The 17,127-nt window shown below is 43.5% G+C and overlaps 1 protein-coding gene across 1 annotated transcript in view; it reads left to right on the top strand.

The window, feature by feature from the left end:
* Positions 1-17,127, top strand: part of MCM3AP (minichromosome maintenance complex component 3 associated protein) — a 619,735-nt gene that overhangs the window by 328,812 nt on the left and 273,796 nt on the right. The gene's annotated exons all lie outside the window — the stretch shown is intronic.

The following is a 17,127-nucleotide window of genomic DNA, read 5'->3' as shown; positions in this document are numbered from 1 at the left end:
CCTGAGCTGAAGTGACTCTAACTTGTAGAAATCCTCCATCTTGCAGATGGAGGATTCCCCCAATAGGGTTAGGAATGTGACCCCCTCCCCTTGGGAGGAGGCACAAAGAGGGTGTACCCACCCTCAGGGCTAGTAGCCATTGGCTACTAACCCCCCAGACCTAAACACGCCCTTAAATTTAGTATTTAAGGGCTACCCTGAACCCTAGAAAATTAGATTCCTGCAAACTACAAGAAGAAGGACTGCCTAGCTGAAAACCCCTGCAGCGGAAGACCAGAAGACGACAACTGCCTTGGCTCCAGAAACTCACCGGCCTGTCTCCTGCCTTCCAAAGATCCTGCTCCAGCGACGCCTTCCGAAGGGACCAGCGACCTCGACATCCTCTGAGGACTGCCCCTGCTTCGAAAAGACAAGAAACTCCCGAGGACAGCGGACCTGCTCCAAGAAAAGCTGCAACTTTGTTTCCAGCAGCTTTAAAGAACCCTGCAAGCTCCCCGCAAGCAGCGTGAGACTTGCAACACTGCACCCGGCGACCCCGACTCGGCTGGTGGCGATCCAACACCTCAGGAGGGACCCCAGGACTACTCTAAGACTGTGAGTACAAAAACCTGTCCCCCCTGAGCCCCCACAGCGCCGCCTGCAGAGGGAATCCCGAGGCTTCCCCTGACCGCGACTCTTTGAACCTAAAGTCCCGACGCCTGGGAGAGACCCTGCACCCGCAGCCCCCAGGACCTGAAGGACCGGACTTTCACTGGAGAAGTGACCCCCAGGAGTCCCTCTCCCTTGCCCAAGTGGAGGTTTCCCCGAGGAATCCCCCCCTTGCCTGCCTGCAGCGCTGAAGAGATTCCGAGATCTCTCATAGTCTAACATTGAAAACCCGACGCTTGTTTCTACACTGCACCCGGCCGCCCCCGCGCTGCTGAGGGTGAAATCTCTGTGTGGACTTGTGTCCCCCCCGGGGCCCTACAAAACCCCCCTGGTCTGCCCTCCGAAGACGCGGGGTACTTACCTGCAAGCAGACCGGAACCGGGGCACCCCCTTCTCTCCATTCTAGCCTATGTGTTTTGGGCACCACTTTGAACTCTGCACCTGACCGGCCCTGAGCTGCTGGTGTGGTGACTTTGGGGTTGCTCTGAACCCCCAACGGTGGGCTACCTTGGACCAAGAACTAAGCCCTGTAAGTGTCTTACTTACCTGGTAAAACTAACAAAAACTTACCTCCCCCAGGAACTGTGAAAATTGCACTAAGTGTCCACTTTTAAAACAGCTATTTGTCAATAACTTGAAAAGTATACATGCAATTTTTATGATTTGAAGTTCCTAAAGTACTTACCTGCAATACCTTTCGACTGAGATATTACATGTAGAATTTGAACCTGTGGTTCTTAAAATAAACTAAGAAAAGATATTTTTCTATACAAAACCTATTGGCTGGATTTGTCTCTGAGTGTGTGTACCTCATTTATTGTCTATGTGTATGTACAACAAATGCTTAACACTACTCCTTGGATAAGCCTACTGCTCGACCACACTACCACAAAATAGAGCATTAGTATTATCTATTTTTACCACTATTTTACCTCTAAGGGGAACCCTTGGACTCTGTGCATGCTATTCCTTACTTTGAAATAGCACATACAGAGCCAACTTCCTACAGCTACCCACGCCAAATTTGCGTCCTTTTTTTCCCCAACATCTTAGGGATTCTAGAGGTACCCAGACTTTGTGGGTTCCCCTGAAGGAGGCCAAGAAATAAGCCAGAATACAGTGAACATTTCGTTTTTTGCAGGGGCTGCAGAAGAAGGCTTTTTTTTTCCCCCTGAAAATGGCATCAACAAAGGGTTTGCGTGCTAAAATCACCAGCTTCCCAGCTTTCAGAAACAGGCAGACATGAATCAGAAAACCCAATTTTTCAACACAATTTTGGCATTTTACTGGGACATACCCCATTTTAACGATTTTTTGTGCTTTCAGCCTCCTTCCAGTCAGTGACAGAAATGGGCGTGAAACCAATGCTGGATCCCGGAAACCTAAACATTTCTGAAAAGTAGACAAAATTCTGAATTCAGAAATGGGTAATTTGTGTAGATCCTACAAGGGTTTCCTACAGAAAATAACAACTGAAAAAATAAATATTGAAATTGAGGTGAAAAAAACAGCAATTTTTCTCTACGTTTTACTCTGTAATTTTTCCTGCAACGTCAGATTTTTGAAAGCAATATACCGTTACGTCCGCTGGACTCTTCTGGTTCGGCGATATATAGGGCTTGTAGGTTCATCAAGAACCCTAGGTACCCAGAGCCAATAAATGAGCTGCACCCTGCAGTGGGTTTTCATTCTATACCGGGGATACAGCAATTCATTTGCTGAAATATAAAGAGTGAAAAATAGCTATCAAGAAAACCTTTGTATTTCCAAAATGGGCACAAGATAAGGTGTTGAGGAGCAGTGGTTATTTGCACATCTCTGAATTCCGGGGTGCCCATACTAGCATGTGAATTACAGGGCATTTCTCAAATAGACGTCTTTTTAACACACTCTCTTATATTTGGAAGCAAAAAATGTAGAGAAAGACAAGGGGCAATAACACTTGTTTTGCTACTCTATGTTCCCTCAAGTGTCCCGATACAAATGATACCTCACTTGTGTGGGTAGGCCTAGCGCCCGCAACAAGAAATGCCCCAAAACACAACGTGGACACATCCCATTTTGTGACAGAAAACAGGTGTTTTTTGCAAAGTGCCTACCTGTAGATTTTGGCCTCTAGCTCAGCTGGCACATAGGGAAACCTACCAAACCTGTGCTTTTTTGAAAACTAGAGACCTAGGGGAATCCAAGATGGGGTGACTTGTGGGTCTCTGACCAGGTTCTATTACCCAGAATCCTTTGCAAACCCCAAAATTTGGCAAAAAAAACACGTTTTCCTCACATTTCGGTGACAGAAAGTTCTGGAATCTGAGAGGAGCCACAAATTTCCTTCCACCCAGCGTTCCCCCAAGTCTCCCGATAAAAATGGTACCTGACTTGTGTAGGTGGGCCAAGTGTTTGTGACAGGGAAGAGCCAGAAACACGTCGAAATTGAGGGGGAACCAAAGTGGGTCCAAAAGGGCAGTTCGAAAAAAAAACAAGTGCAGCAGAAATTTTATCGGTATAGATGAGACAACGCTGGGTGGTAGGAATTTTGTGGATTACTGCAGATTCCGGAAGGTTCCATCACAAAAATGTGGGAAAAATGTGTGCTTTCCAGCAAAGTTGGAGGTTTGCAGGGCATTGTGGGTAAGGAAATGGTGCGGGGTGCATGTGAAGCACACCACCCTGGAATCAACTAGATGTTTAGTTTTCAGATGTGTCTAGGTCTTGTGGATTTCTCTACATGGCAGCGTCCCAAAGTAAAAAAAAAAAAAAAAGTGCAGCCCTCACCATTCCAAGTGGGACGATTCTGAGAGTTACAAAGCTCTCATGGCCCAAATGTAAAACAAAAAAAAATAATAATCTAATGTCCTCTTGCTTGCCATGGGATAAGATGCTTTAGTGTGCGGGGGAGAGCTGAAAGACTGTTAGCCCCTTCAGTTCGGGTGGGGGCATAACCAGGCCCATACTGGTTGGAAGACACCACCCCACTATTTTTTTTAATTTTTATTCCCTGGCATCTAGTAGACTTTCTGTCCCCGCGGGGTGTGGATCGGGGGTAATTGCCCAATCTGCCCACTGGTGGGCAGAACAACTTTGGTCCCATTTATTTGGGATGCAGGTATGGCCATAACCCCACCCTCTTATTTTGAAAAAAAAAATCTTCCCCGGTCTCTGGTGGGCTTTCTGCCCCTTTGGGGGCAGATGGGCCTTCCAAAATAGGCCAGTCTGCCCCCAAGGGGGGGGCAGTAATGGCCAACAGTAATGTGCCCCCATGGGGAGAGACCCTTGCCCAAGGGGCTGCCCCCTCCAAACAAAACACACCCATACACACACACACCAATCCATGGTGTCTAGAGGTTTCTGACCCAAAGGGGGCAGATTGGCCTTATTAAAATAGGCTGCTCTGCCCCCAAGGGGGGCAGAAATGGCCTAAATACAATTTCCCCCCAGGGGAGCGACCCTTGTCTAAGGGGTCGCTCCCCATACATAAAAACCTAAAGTAAATAAAAATAAATATATATATCCCTGGTGTCTAGAGGTTTCTTCCCCCCCCCCCCCCCCCCCCCACCCCCCTGGGGGCAAATCCGCCTACTTATTCTAGGACGATCTGCCTCTGGGGGGGGGCAGAAATGCCCCCCGAGGAGCAGCCCTTGCCCAAGGGGCTGCTCCCCTTACTTCATATAGCCCTCAAAAATATATATTCCCTGGTGTCTAGTGGTTTCTGCCCCCCAGGGGGGCAGAAATGGCCTAATAATAAGCTGCTGAAGATGAAATGCATAATCGCTCATTTAACAGAAGCTTTCATTTGGCTTAATTAAAATAGGATTGCATAGAGAAAGATGTGCCGTTTCAGTAGAAAAAACTAAACTGGATATGGAGGTTAGCAAGTGGCTGTGGACCACAAGGCAAACAGTTTGTATATAGGTGTTGTTAGAATGAGGACTTCTGAGGTTAGTACCCAGCCCTTTCTTCCAGAGTTTATGAACAATGCAGCAAAAGTAGTGAGTGCTAACAGCATCATAATGTACTACACCCTAAAGAAAGGGTGTATAAGATCCTTAAGAGAAGCCAGAATTGTGGATGTAGGCTGCCTGACTCCAAATCACTCATTGGGAACCGTACATTTGGGGGATAGAGAACAAAAAAATCATACGCATTAAGCCAGGCTGAAATGACCCCACAAGTGGAAATTTCATCAACCTATGCATCAGACAACTTCTGACTGCTGGATACCCAAAATGTAGACGTGTTCACAATTAAAGAATTGCCATTGCATCTACTACATGTACTCACAAAATTCATTGACGTGAGTGACATTTTCCATTAACATGAAGAGGAATAAGCCTATGAAAACATTTACCACCATAATATAGTTCAGGAAATCTGTACATGATTTGCAATTAACAGCCTCAGCATGTTGTCAGTACCTATCTCATAGTGTACCGTGTTTATTGCATTTGATGTCTCTTGACTTTTAGTAATCTTTAGTCAGTGTAACTTTAACTATAGTATTCAGAAGGCATATGATCAAAATTCCTAATCCTTGTAGTCAGCTGTGAAGTATTGCTTGAGGGCATTATTGAGAATACAAGACTTCAATACCAAATCTTTGAAACAAACCTGTTTTTTCGCAAAATTAAACAGGAGCTCTCTTTGAGCCCGTACATTTAGCTGATATAAAATAAATAATCTGCAGAACAGCCATGTTTGTTGCTATCATCTCAACAAGGAGTTTAGCGAAGGAAGGACATTTTTGACAGTTGAACCTTGCTCAGAGTTCCACTGGCTGACACACACAAGTTAAACCTAAAATAGAACCAGCCAAACTCTCCGAAAAAGATCTTTAAATATAGCAGAGAAGGCATTGCACAATGTAGGCTTCCAGGGTACTAAGCGTTTTCTGTAGAGGAGTTTAAATAATTTCATAATGCATACCAGTTAGTCATTGCCTGTGGAACAAGGAAGAGGGACACCAAGCCATATCCAGCTAAATCTTAAACATCACCATTACATGCTATACAAGGCATAGGTGTTGTTAGAATCACATTCCAATGATATAAAAAATATTGTGCTATGCAAGGTAACTGTGGATTGGTGTTCTATTGAAATAAGTATGGAACCCTATAAATGATCCTATGCGGGAGTAAAATAAGTTAGTCACGTGAATGCAGGGTTCTCTTGCTTTCAAAACTTTACAACTACACATGCAACTCACCACACCTGTTCAGAGAAACACATATTGCAAATCATTACTTGCTTAGAACCTGGCTAGTATTGAACAAAATTATGGAGTTAGAGACTACAGGAAGGAGGAGTACAGTTACAAAATGTATTCTGTTACTGAGAATACTTAGCCAAACAAGAAGAAATAGTCATTCAGGCATGTAAATTTATAAAAGCTACTAATACTGGTATTGTAGACAAATAAGTACATTTTCTTTTTTACTCACTGTCTTATATAATGTATTGCTAGGCTTTTCAGCCCCTTTGTCGTAGGACACCCTTTCTGCTTTGTGGATCCAAGCTTGCAGCTCTTGTAAGGTATAAAAAACAGATGTAAGGGAAGGGAGGTCCAGCTACACTGTGGAAGCCGAGCCATGGCATAGACAGGGCTGTACATGCCCTTACGTCTTTTCTAATGCTAAAACTAACTTTAAATGTGAATGCGTTTTAAATGCTCTAACCGTATTCTTTACAGATATTGAATATTCACATGTACAAGCTAAATGTAGCTGCGGGGTATCTTGGTATCCCCTAAATAAGTACTCTTCTGGTTTGTTTTGTATAGACATTGATTGGATTAGCTTTTGTTCTTTCATGAAATGTTTGGAGAACACTAACAATTGTATGCTTTAAAGTCTACAGTTATGTTTTTTTTCTCAAATATTCTAATTGAATTTTAAACAGTTACTATATAATCTATCCAGTTTTCACATTCAAGAGCACATAGGGTATCCGTCTTCTTTTGCTAACATAGTAAGAACATTAAGGCATATTTTTCTTGTGCCTTACAGACATAAAAATTGAATACTCTTCTGACTGATTTTTTTGTTAGAAAACATTACTCCACTTATGTGAGCATCAACAGCCTACACAGTGCATACTCAAGATTCGGACAACTGGGTTTTGGGAAGGACTGTTGACTATCTAACGGTTGTACATGAAGGACCTTCAGTTTAGTAGATCATCTTGTAACTCATCATCTGCACAGTTCACCTGTATCTTTTCAGCTGTTTATCATTCAAACATGTCTCATCTAATCCCTTTACTCAGGAGCCCTTCCTGGCATACAGTTAATTGCAGTTTACCTTTTATCCAGTAGCACCAAAATCTGTGCTGCCTTTTTTTTGTTACTTCTTATTTTAAATGGTGACCCTACCAGCAGGCAAGATTTTGTTAAACTGAAAATCTGCAGTTTTGTTTTGGGACACATACCTACCAAGTGGACCAGAGTGCTTTGTGCACACCAGGTGCAAATTGTGGGCTGGGATGGGACTTTAAAGCCCAGACAACCGTACTGTGCCTCTGAGAAAGGGCTGCCTCTGACATGCCTCCCTGGCAGTTTAAATTGAGTTCTGCCAGTCCGCAGTGCATTACACATAACTGTGAGTGTATCAGAGTGCTTCGAACACACCAGGAGCGCATTGTGGGCTGGGCTGGGACTTCAGAGCCTAAAAAAATATGTTTCCCAGGCGGGACTTTCTCTGCCACACCTTCCTGGCAGGTTAAATTAAAGTTCGCCAGCACATGGTGTGCGATGCGCTTGAGCACGTTGTGGGCAAAGAGCGTTCCCATCTGTGCTCTTTTGCTGCCAGATAAGGCTGGGCCCCTTCTAGTGACCTTACGGCAGAGTGCATGGTAATAGTTCTGACCAAGTGGGTGTAGGTTTGGATTACATTTCTTATCTGCTATTGTGCCTACGGTGATGGGGAGGAGGAAATTAACTCAACCTATGAGTTGGAGAGACAAGGGAGACTTCTCCACATCTTCACTCACCACATATCTTCCATCAGTCATCGGGGCTATTAACACTGAACTGGGGTTTGTTGAGGACTGATTAAAGATCCAGCATCCGAGCCTACAGTATCAACTGCCCCCGTCCGTGTAAAAACAACTGAAGTGAAATCTGATACTGTCTTAATGTGTTTAGCTAACGCCCCCCCCCCCCCCTAAATAAAAATGTCTCCAGAGTTACAGTGGAGATAAATAATCCCAGTACTGTCTCAGAAATGCTTGCAGATATTATCGCTGAGACCTCAGAGGGTTCTCAACCTAATACACTCAAAGTGCCTCCTTTAAAAAGAAAGTGTGGAGATGGTAAGAATTTGAGGGAATCAATAGCGAAGGCGAAGCAACCCTCCAGTGCATATGATTGTCGTTGAGCCTCCATGTGTATCGGAGAACTTTTCTATCCTGGATGCATCTGGCCTCTAGGCTCAGTTAATGGAGTTATGTAAGCCACTCTTTAGTAGAATAGAGGACTTGTTGAAGGATTTTTGCCATGAGGTTCTTGAGCATATTAAATATCTGAATTATGAAGATGGCATTTTGTTTGAGGCTGGCAACAAACACCATCAGTCCCAATTCCAGACACAGTCTGCCCCCAAATTCTTGAGTTCCTCACCAATGCCCAGTAAGACACCAGAAATCCTAATGCCTCTGGGCACGCCATCAGCATCCCATTTAGATAATAGTAATCAGGAAGCAATAGCGGAGAGCTCCCGTTTTTATCCGTCCCTAAGTCAGCAGATGACTGCTCGTAAAGGCGGGACCTCCTTACAACATCTACAATTACAACCTGCATGTACTTCATATGTCATTGTTTTGTAAGGGGTTCCCACGCTAGGGACGAATGTACAGGAAGGTAGGCTGGACTTGAAATTCAAGGTGGCCGATTGGTGCAGAAAAAAACCCAGTTGGCCTGTTGATTTAGCTGAAGACATACTTATACTTATGGTATGGAGAGTTTACTGACCAAGCTACAGACCGAGAACCTCAAAGAGCGACTGCATCAGTTTCAAAAGTCCTTGGCGTGTGAGAACTTTGCAATGCTTAAGTTACCTAGTGAAATATCAGGGTAGGGTACGGGCCCTCCCATTAGGTTATTTTTACAGGACTCCTTTTTCAAACATTTCAAGTGGCTACAAACATCCGTACAAGTTCCGGCCCAAAAGTGGCAGAACAGTCATCCACTTTTCTTCCATTACAGAATTTTCACCCGTTTATCTGGAAGATCTGACATGGAGTGACTGGGCTTACTAAAACCATGTAAACTGAACTTTTCTGTACCTGTTTCCTCCTCAGCCAGAAATATCAGACTGGATAAGGATATGGTTGGACCCTCTAATTTAGCTACTGGCATAACTGGCTTTGAGGGTGGCGATGGTTTTCACATTTTGTCATGAGATATAGCTGGTATATGATCCAAATTCCAAAATGAAGATTGACTGTCGTTAATAAAAGTTTAAATTCTGTGCCAGCTCGTGCAATTGGAAAATTTAGAAGCTTCCCTTCAGATTCCTCCCAGAGAAGCTCAAGATATATAACTATGGTCTGGGTTGGAGATTTTAATATTAAGAGATGTGACCATAGCAGCAAACCCATACGTGGTGTTATTAATTGGCAAGGGGAATATACCTTTCGTTTTATTCACATACCTTATAGGGAGGCACTGAACCAATTTATAATCAATAATAACTTGTTATTCTCCTAAGTTTGTTTCAGGAGGGAATTGTCCACCCTCTGGCATTTATTGGTAAAGGGAATGGTAGCACAGTTGATATCATATTAATATCTTTCTACCTTGCGCCTTTCATCTTACATTCTAAGGTTCTGTCCACCTTTGTAAGTGATTACAGTCCTCTGTTAATTAGTTTTGACTTTCAACGGCACAGGAGGAAAGACACTAATATGACTTCAAATTACTGCCCAATCAAAGGACTACGGATTAAATGGGACAAAGTTGATCCAATCAAATGTTTTTACAAAACATATCATTTAAAGAAATAAGATCCAATCAAATGTTTTTACAAAACATATCATTTAAAGAAATAAGATTAGTACCTGTTTCAGACAAAGCCCATCCAGGGGGTAGTATTGAGTAGTTCTGAGAAGATCTGATAATCTATCTCTAGCATGTTCACATCTAATAATTCCTCTAAGGATATCCCACCTATAAATGGTTCAACTCTGCATGTTCGTTGACTCCTAGACATCTTAGATCAGTTATCAAAGCCTTTACCCTGTAACATAGAGGGCATTAGAATAGCCAGAAACTCATACAAGATGGTTTTGGAACATCTTAAGGAGAGATTAAGAAAGTCGGCATGGGAAGATAAAGAAATAGGGACTCAAAACAGGGACAGTAAGGCTTCTTGGGAAATTGTCAATCTGCCATACTTCACTGAACACAACAAGCTAAGGATTTAAAGTCACGCCTCCACTGCACAGTTGGTAATGATGTTTACCAAGGTGTTTGACACAGAGTTTTTTCCTTGTCCCAGACTGCCCACCCAAATCTACCAATTTTTATTCCTAATAGCACACTCAATTTAAGTAATACAATTGTTATAAATGATGTGTCAAAAGCTATTTTATGTTTCCGTGTAGACAAAGCCCCCTATTGACATTTTTAGGCAAAACACTCCTTTATGGGCATCAATAATCACCAGTGTTTTACGGGCTGCAATAAAGGGTGATCTGCCAAGATCATAGAGGGAATTAATAATAGTCCCAATCTTCGAAAAGGTGGATGGTAGTCAATCAAATTGCTATTGTCCCATATTACTTTTTGATTCTGTGGCAAATCTTCTAACCATTCAAGAATTGGTCAGTACACAACAATTTGTATTTCTCAGAAGTCCAATATGGTGTCCGCCATAGTATTGGAACAGTAGAACAGTTGCTAATTGTATCCCCATTAATTAGGAATTATGGCAAAGCCAGAAGTGGTCCATTACTGATGTATTTTATTGATCTCTCCTGTGTTGTTAACATGGAGAACCGAGGAAATTATTGGACTTGATAGGAAAAATGGGTGTTGATAACTCTAAGCTGATCCTACTTAGGTGTTTGCACTGCGGAAATGTAGTGAAAGCACATTATGGCTTGGATGGGGAATGTTCTCCTAATCGAGAGGTCAGGCAGGGATGCATTTTAGCACCTTTTTTATTCCTGTTTTATAGTAACGGTTTGCATGACGAGTTAGTATGAATGGGGAAGGATTTGCTTCAGGCAGGGAACCGCCATGTTCCTTCTACTATGCCAAGTGAGTTTTACTGGATATTTTTGGTGACGAAACACGTCGGCTGTTGAGGATCTGTTTGAAACGCCAACAAAAGGATCTCAATTACACACAGTCTTCTACGCATTCTTACTGTAATGGATCACTTACGACTATGAACTTATTGACCTATTTGTGTGTGGAGGGTATTTGTTGTTCAGTTGTTTATATCGGTCTCTTGTCGACCAATATGATACAAGCTCTGGTAATAGGGCTTTGTTAGCTGACCAGCACCAAGTTCACTGTTTGTTTTTAGGACAATTCTTCCCACCATGCTATCTGCAATTTCTTTTCTGTGGAGTGCAGATTTTGATTCCACTAGTACCTACTTTTTGTTCTGCCCTGTTCTTGTTCTTCTACATACAGATGATGTAGTCTTCATGGCACAAACAGCAAAAGTATTCAAATCTTATTAGATTCTTTTATCACTTTTATGAATGCTTTTAACTTAAAAGTTAATTACTTGAAATCCTATGTTATGATTAGCGGCCTCAAAAATACTACATCCAAGACCTATGCGATAGAAGGGACCACAGTCACTAAGATTAAAAACGAAAATTATGTAGGTATCATCTTTTATTCTATTTTTAAAGGGGTTAGCCTATTAAATAAAAGTGCACAGAATTTTCCAAGGGCTTTGAAAGCAATTTTCAGGGTTGCGGAACAGCTTAGCTATACACTTATTAACGAAAGGATCCAGCTTTACAGAAGCAAATGTCTTTCTGTGGGTTCCTATGCGGAGCATGGGCATATATTAATTCTGGGAACCTGCAAACTTTAGAAAATAGATTCTTAGGAAGGTTGCTGTCTGTTCCCAAGAGTACTGCAAGTTACATTTTACACTCAGAACTAGGCATCCCCTACATGGAGGAATCTGTCAGATTAGCATATTTACTTCTCTGGATGAAGACTTGGTACATTCCTGGTCCATGCCAATTTTTCATGTTTGCTACTCAAGGACTCTATCACCTTGGATAACATGGACAAGGTTCCCTGGTTATCTTATGTCACACAAGTATTTTCTGAATTGGGGATCCCAAATAATTCTTATTCCCCTGACATAATAGATAAAAACTCCAAGACCTACGTTAAAAAAAAAGTTTTTTCAAACGTAGATATGAACTTCGGATGACCCATGTACAATCAGTGGATTCTACTATGATATGGCCTCTGATCTCCACGACTGTAGGGCTGGGACCATATCCAGTGTGAATATCTAACACAGAAAATAGATTTTATGTTAGTCGTTTTAGTTTATGCATAGTGCACTTTTTAATAGCTTTCCCCCAGCAAGGATTTCTCTTTTTTTACCTTACTTGTTGTCCTTGCGACATGCCTCCTCAGTCTACAGTACACTTTATGCTATTTTGTAGACGCTATAGCTTACCTAAAATACAATTTAATTGCCCAATTCTGCGGACAGAAAACATTAGGCCCTCAAGTCCAGTTTACAGTTTCTATAGCGCTCAGAGTTGTATTACAATTGTTGTGCAGTTATTTATTTTATACGGTGGGCATTAACATTTAGAAAAAGTATGCTTCGTAGGGTTAAACAAATTAATGCCGTAAAAGAGTTTTTGATATTTGTATTAAATAGATTCTTATGATGATGTTTCTTCCTTTTTTTTAATCGTTTTTAAATTGCAGGCGTTACTTTAATAAGCCTTTAAAGGATGTAAATATTGAACTATGATGTAAGCATGTATATGAATTATGTATTGTTTTACTGCTTTTTTTGTAAACTGATGATGTGCACTTTTATGGCAACAGCCGAATAAAGGATTGGTTGATTGTCGTTTTTTTTTTTTTTTTTTTGGTTTAATGGTGTTTACTTAACCCCTTCGCTGCCAGGCCTTTTCCCCTTCAGGTGCCAGGCCTTTTTTTTGGCTATTTGGGGCAGTTCGCTCTTAGGCCCTCATAACATTTTGTCCACACAACCATGCCAAATATGCGTCCTTTTTCCCCAACATCCTAGGGATTCTAGAGGTACCCACACTTTGTGGGTTCCCCTGAAGGCGACCAAGAAATTAGCCAAAATACAGCAAAACTTTCATTTTTTTTAAAAGAAAATGGGAAAAAGGGCTGCAGAAGAAGGCTTGTGTTTTTTTCCCTGAAAATGGCAACAACAAAGGGTTTGCGGTGCTAAAATCACTATCTTCCCAATCAATCAGGAATTTGTAAAGTGCACTACTCACCCGTGAGGGTCTCAAGGTGCTGAGGCGGGGAGGGAGAAGGAAGTGGGGGGGGGGGTGCTGCTACTGCTCGAACAGCCAGGTCTTGAGAAGTTTCCTGAAGGTAAAGAAGTCTTTGGTCTGGCGCAGGTGGGTGGGAAGAGTGGTCCACGTATTGGCAGCGAGGTGATCTACCGCCTGTTGTAGTTCTGCTGACGCGTGGGACGGGTGCGAGGGTGAGGTCGGCAGAGCCGAGATGCCGGGTCGGAGTGTAGAAGGAGAGTCGTCTGAGGTATTCTGGTCCAGTGTTCTGCAGTGCTTTGTAAGCATGGGTGAGGAGTTTGAAGGTGATTCTCTTGTTGACTGGGAGCCAGTGCAGGTTTTTCTGGTGGTCTGTGATGTGGCAGTGGCGGGGGATGTCCAGGATGAGGCATGCGGAGGTGTTCTAGATTCGTTGCAGCCTCTTCTGGAGTTTGCCCGTGGTTCCTGCGTAGGGGGCATTGCTGTAGCCCAGCTTGCTGCTTATGAGGGCTTGGGTGACTGTTCTTCTGGTTTCAGTGGGTATCCATTTGTAGATCTTTCGGAGCATGCGACGGGTGTTGAAGCAGCAGGAGGAGGAGATGGCGTTGACTTGCTGGGTCATGGATAGCGAGTGGTCCAAGATGAATCCTAGGTTGCGTGCGTGGTCGGTGGGAGTCGGAGAGGCTCCGAGAGTGGCAGGCCACCAGGAGTCATCCCTTGCGGAGGGGGTGGAGCCAAAGAAGAAGAGGACTTCCGTCTTGTCGGAATTGAGTTTGAGGCAGCTGCTCTTCATCCATTTAGCTTTCAGGAACAGGCAGACTTGAATAAAAAAAAACCAATTTTTCAACACAATTTTGACATTTTACTGGGACATACCCCATTTTTACTATCTCTTGTGCCTTCAGCCTCCTTCCAGTTAGTGACAGAAATGGGTGTGAAACCAATTCTGGATCCCAGAAAGCTACACATTTCTGAAAAGTAGACACAATTCTGAAATCAGCAAGGGGTAATTTGTGTAGATCCTACAAGGTTTTCCTACAGAAAATAACAGCTGAAATAAAAAAAATATTGAAATTGAGGTGAAAAAAAACCAGCAGTTTTTCTCTACGTTTTACTCTGTAACTTTTTCCTGCGATGTCAGATTTTTGAAAGCAATATACTTTTACGTCTGCTGGACTCTTATGGTTGAGGGGATATATAGGGCTTGTAGGTTCATCAAGAACCCTAGGTATCCAGAGCCAATAATTAAGCTGCACCTTGCAGTGGGTTTTCATTCTATACCGGGTATACAGCAATTCATTTGTTGAAATATAAAGAGTGAAAAATAGGTATCAAGAAAACCTTTGTATTTCTAAAATGGGCACAAGATAAGGTGTTGAGAAGCATCTCTGAATTCCGGGATGCCCATACTAGCATGTGAATTACAGGGCATTTCTCAAATAGACGTCTTTTTTACACACTCTCTTACATTTGAAGGGAAAACATGTAGAGACAGACAAGGGGCAATAACACTTGTATTGCTATTCTGTGTTCCCCCAAGTCTCCCGATAAAAATGGTACCTCACTTGCGTGGGTAGGCCAAATGCTCGCGACAGGAAATGCCCCAAAACACAACGTGGACACATCACATTTTCCCAAAGAAAATAGAGCTATTTTTGGAAAGTGCCTAGCTGTAGGTTTTGGCCTTTAGCTCAGCCGGCACCTAAGGAAAGCTACCAAACCTGCGCATTTTTGAAAACTAGACACCTAGGGGAATCCAAGATAGGGTGACTTGTGGGGCTCTCACCAGGTTATGTTACCCAGAATCCTTTGCAAACCTCAAAATTTGGCCCCAAAAACACCTTTTCCTCACAATTCGGTGACAGAAAGTTCTGGAATCTGAGAGGAGCCACAAATTTCCTTCCACCCAACACCCTCCCCCAAGTCTACCGATTAAAAATGGTACCTCACGTGTGTGGGTAGGCCTACTGCCCGTGACAGGAAATGCTCCAAAACACAAAGAGGACACTTCACATTTTCTCCTGGAAAACAGAGCTATTTTTTGAAAAATGCCAGCTGTGGATTTTGGCCTTTAGCTCAGCCGGCACCTTAAGAAACCTACCAAACCTGTGCATTTTTTAAAACTAGACATCTAGTGGAATCCAAGATGACAGAAAGTTCTGTATTGTGAGAGGAGCCACACATTTATTTCACCCAGCGTTCCCCCAAGTCTCCCGATAAAAATGGTACCTTACTTGTTTGTGTAGGCTAAAATGATCAAATACCAAACTACCTGTTTTTGCGGTGGCGCGTGGAGATTCACCTGCATCTTTGGTCCTGGGCTCAGCAACCATCTAGGGAAACCTACCAAACCCAGACATTTCTGAAAACTAGACACCTGAGGGAGTCCAGGGAGGTGTGACTTGCGTGGATCCCCCCAGTGTTTTCCTACCCAGAATCCTCAGCAAACCTCAAATTTAGCTAAAAAAAAAACAAATCACCTTTTCCCACATTTCTGTGTAAGATCACCACACCGGGACAAATTTCCTACCACCCAACGTTCCCCTCAGTCTCCCGGTAAAAATGATACCTCACTTGTGTAGGTGCGCCAAGTGCCTGTGACAGGGAAGAGCCAAAAACATGTTGAAATTAAGGGGATACCAAAGCGGGTCCAAAAGGGCAGTTTGGAAAAAAAACATTTTTAGGCTGACAAGTGGGGCAGAATTTTTATCGGTATAGATGAGACAATACTGGGTGGTAGGAATTTTGTGGATTCCTGCAGATTCTGGAAGGTTCCATTACAAAAATGTGGCAAAAATTTGTGATTTCCAGCAAAGTTGGAGGTTTGCAGGGCATTGTGGGTAAGACAATGGTGTGGGGTGCACATGAAGCACACCACCCTGGACTCACCCAGATGTTTAGTTTTCAGATGTGTCTAGGTCTTGTGGATTTTTCTACATGGCAGCGTCCCAAAGTCCAAAAAGTGCAGCCCTAACTATTCTAAGTGGGACTATTTTGAGAGTTAGCCAATCTCTCATGGCCCAAATGTAAAACCAAAACCCAAAATAATCAAGGGTCCTCTTGCTTGCCATGGGATAAGATGTTTTAGTGTGCGGGGAGAGAGCCGAAAGACTGTTACCCCCTTCAGTTGGGGTGGGGGCATAACCATGCCCATACTGGTTAGTAGCCACCACCGCATTTTTTTTTTTTTTTTAATCCCCTGGCATCTAGTAGACTTTCTGCCCCCCCCCCGGGGTGTGGATCGGGGGTAATTGCCCAATCTGCCCACTGGTGGGCAGAACAACTTAGGCCCCATTTAGTTGTAGTGGGTTATGGCCATAGCCCCACCCTCTTATTTTGAAAAAAAAAAATCTTCCCTGTTCTCTGGTGGGCTTTCTGCCCCCTTTGGGGGCAGATGGGCCTTCCAAAAATAGGCCGATACGCCAACAGTAATTTGCCCCCATGGGGAGCGACCCTTGCCCAAGGGAGCTGCCCCCCAAACAAAACACAGACATACATACACACACGCACACACCAATCCCTGGTGCCTAAGTCGTTTCTTCCATTGCTAATAGAAATAGACTGATCTGCCTCCAGTGGGAGCAGAAATGGCCTAAAATAGGCCTCTGATGAAGTCAGCGCGCGATCATGTGCTGATGTCATCACATGCCATGGGGGGGGGGGGGTCAGGTGGGGGGCAAGGTCAAGCGATTCCCCTTCCATCCCTGCCCAGGGGAGGTGGGGTGCAAGGCCCCCGGGGGGAGCACTAGTGCTTCCCCCGAGGGCCCCTATCTGGACGTAACAGTTACATCCCGGGGACCCGAGCGGTGCTGCCCAGGATGTAACCGTTGCATCCCATCCAGGGCACCTGAGGGGTTAAAGCAAACAGAAGAGATGATGGACGGAATTCTTAACAATGTCAAACATTGACCCTGAGCCACAGATCTGGGCCTAAATCCATAATTTTTCAGTTTGGACTTAGCCACATGCAAATCAGTCTTGATCCTGGTCCCTATGGGAAAAGCTCAGTCCAAACTGCCA

Source organism: Pleurodeles waltl, chromosome 3_1 (genome assembly GCF_031143425.1).
Source record: "Pleurodeles waltl isolate 20211129_DDA chromosome 3_1, aPleWal1.hap1.20221129, whole genome shotgun sequence".
Classification (NCBI taxonomy): domain Eukaryota; kingdom Metazoa; phylum Chordata; class Amphibia; order Caudata; family Salamandridae; genus Pleurodeles; species Pleurodeles waltl.
The sequence above is the reverse complement of the archived record's forward strand: the minus strand, read 5'-3'. Positions and strand labels throughout refer to the sequence as shown.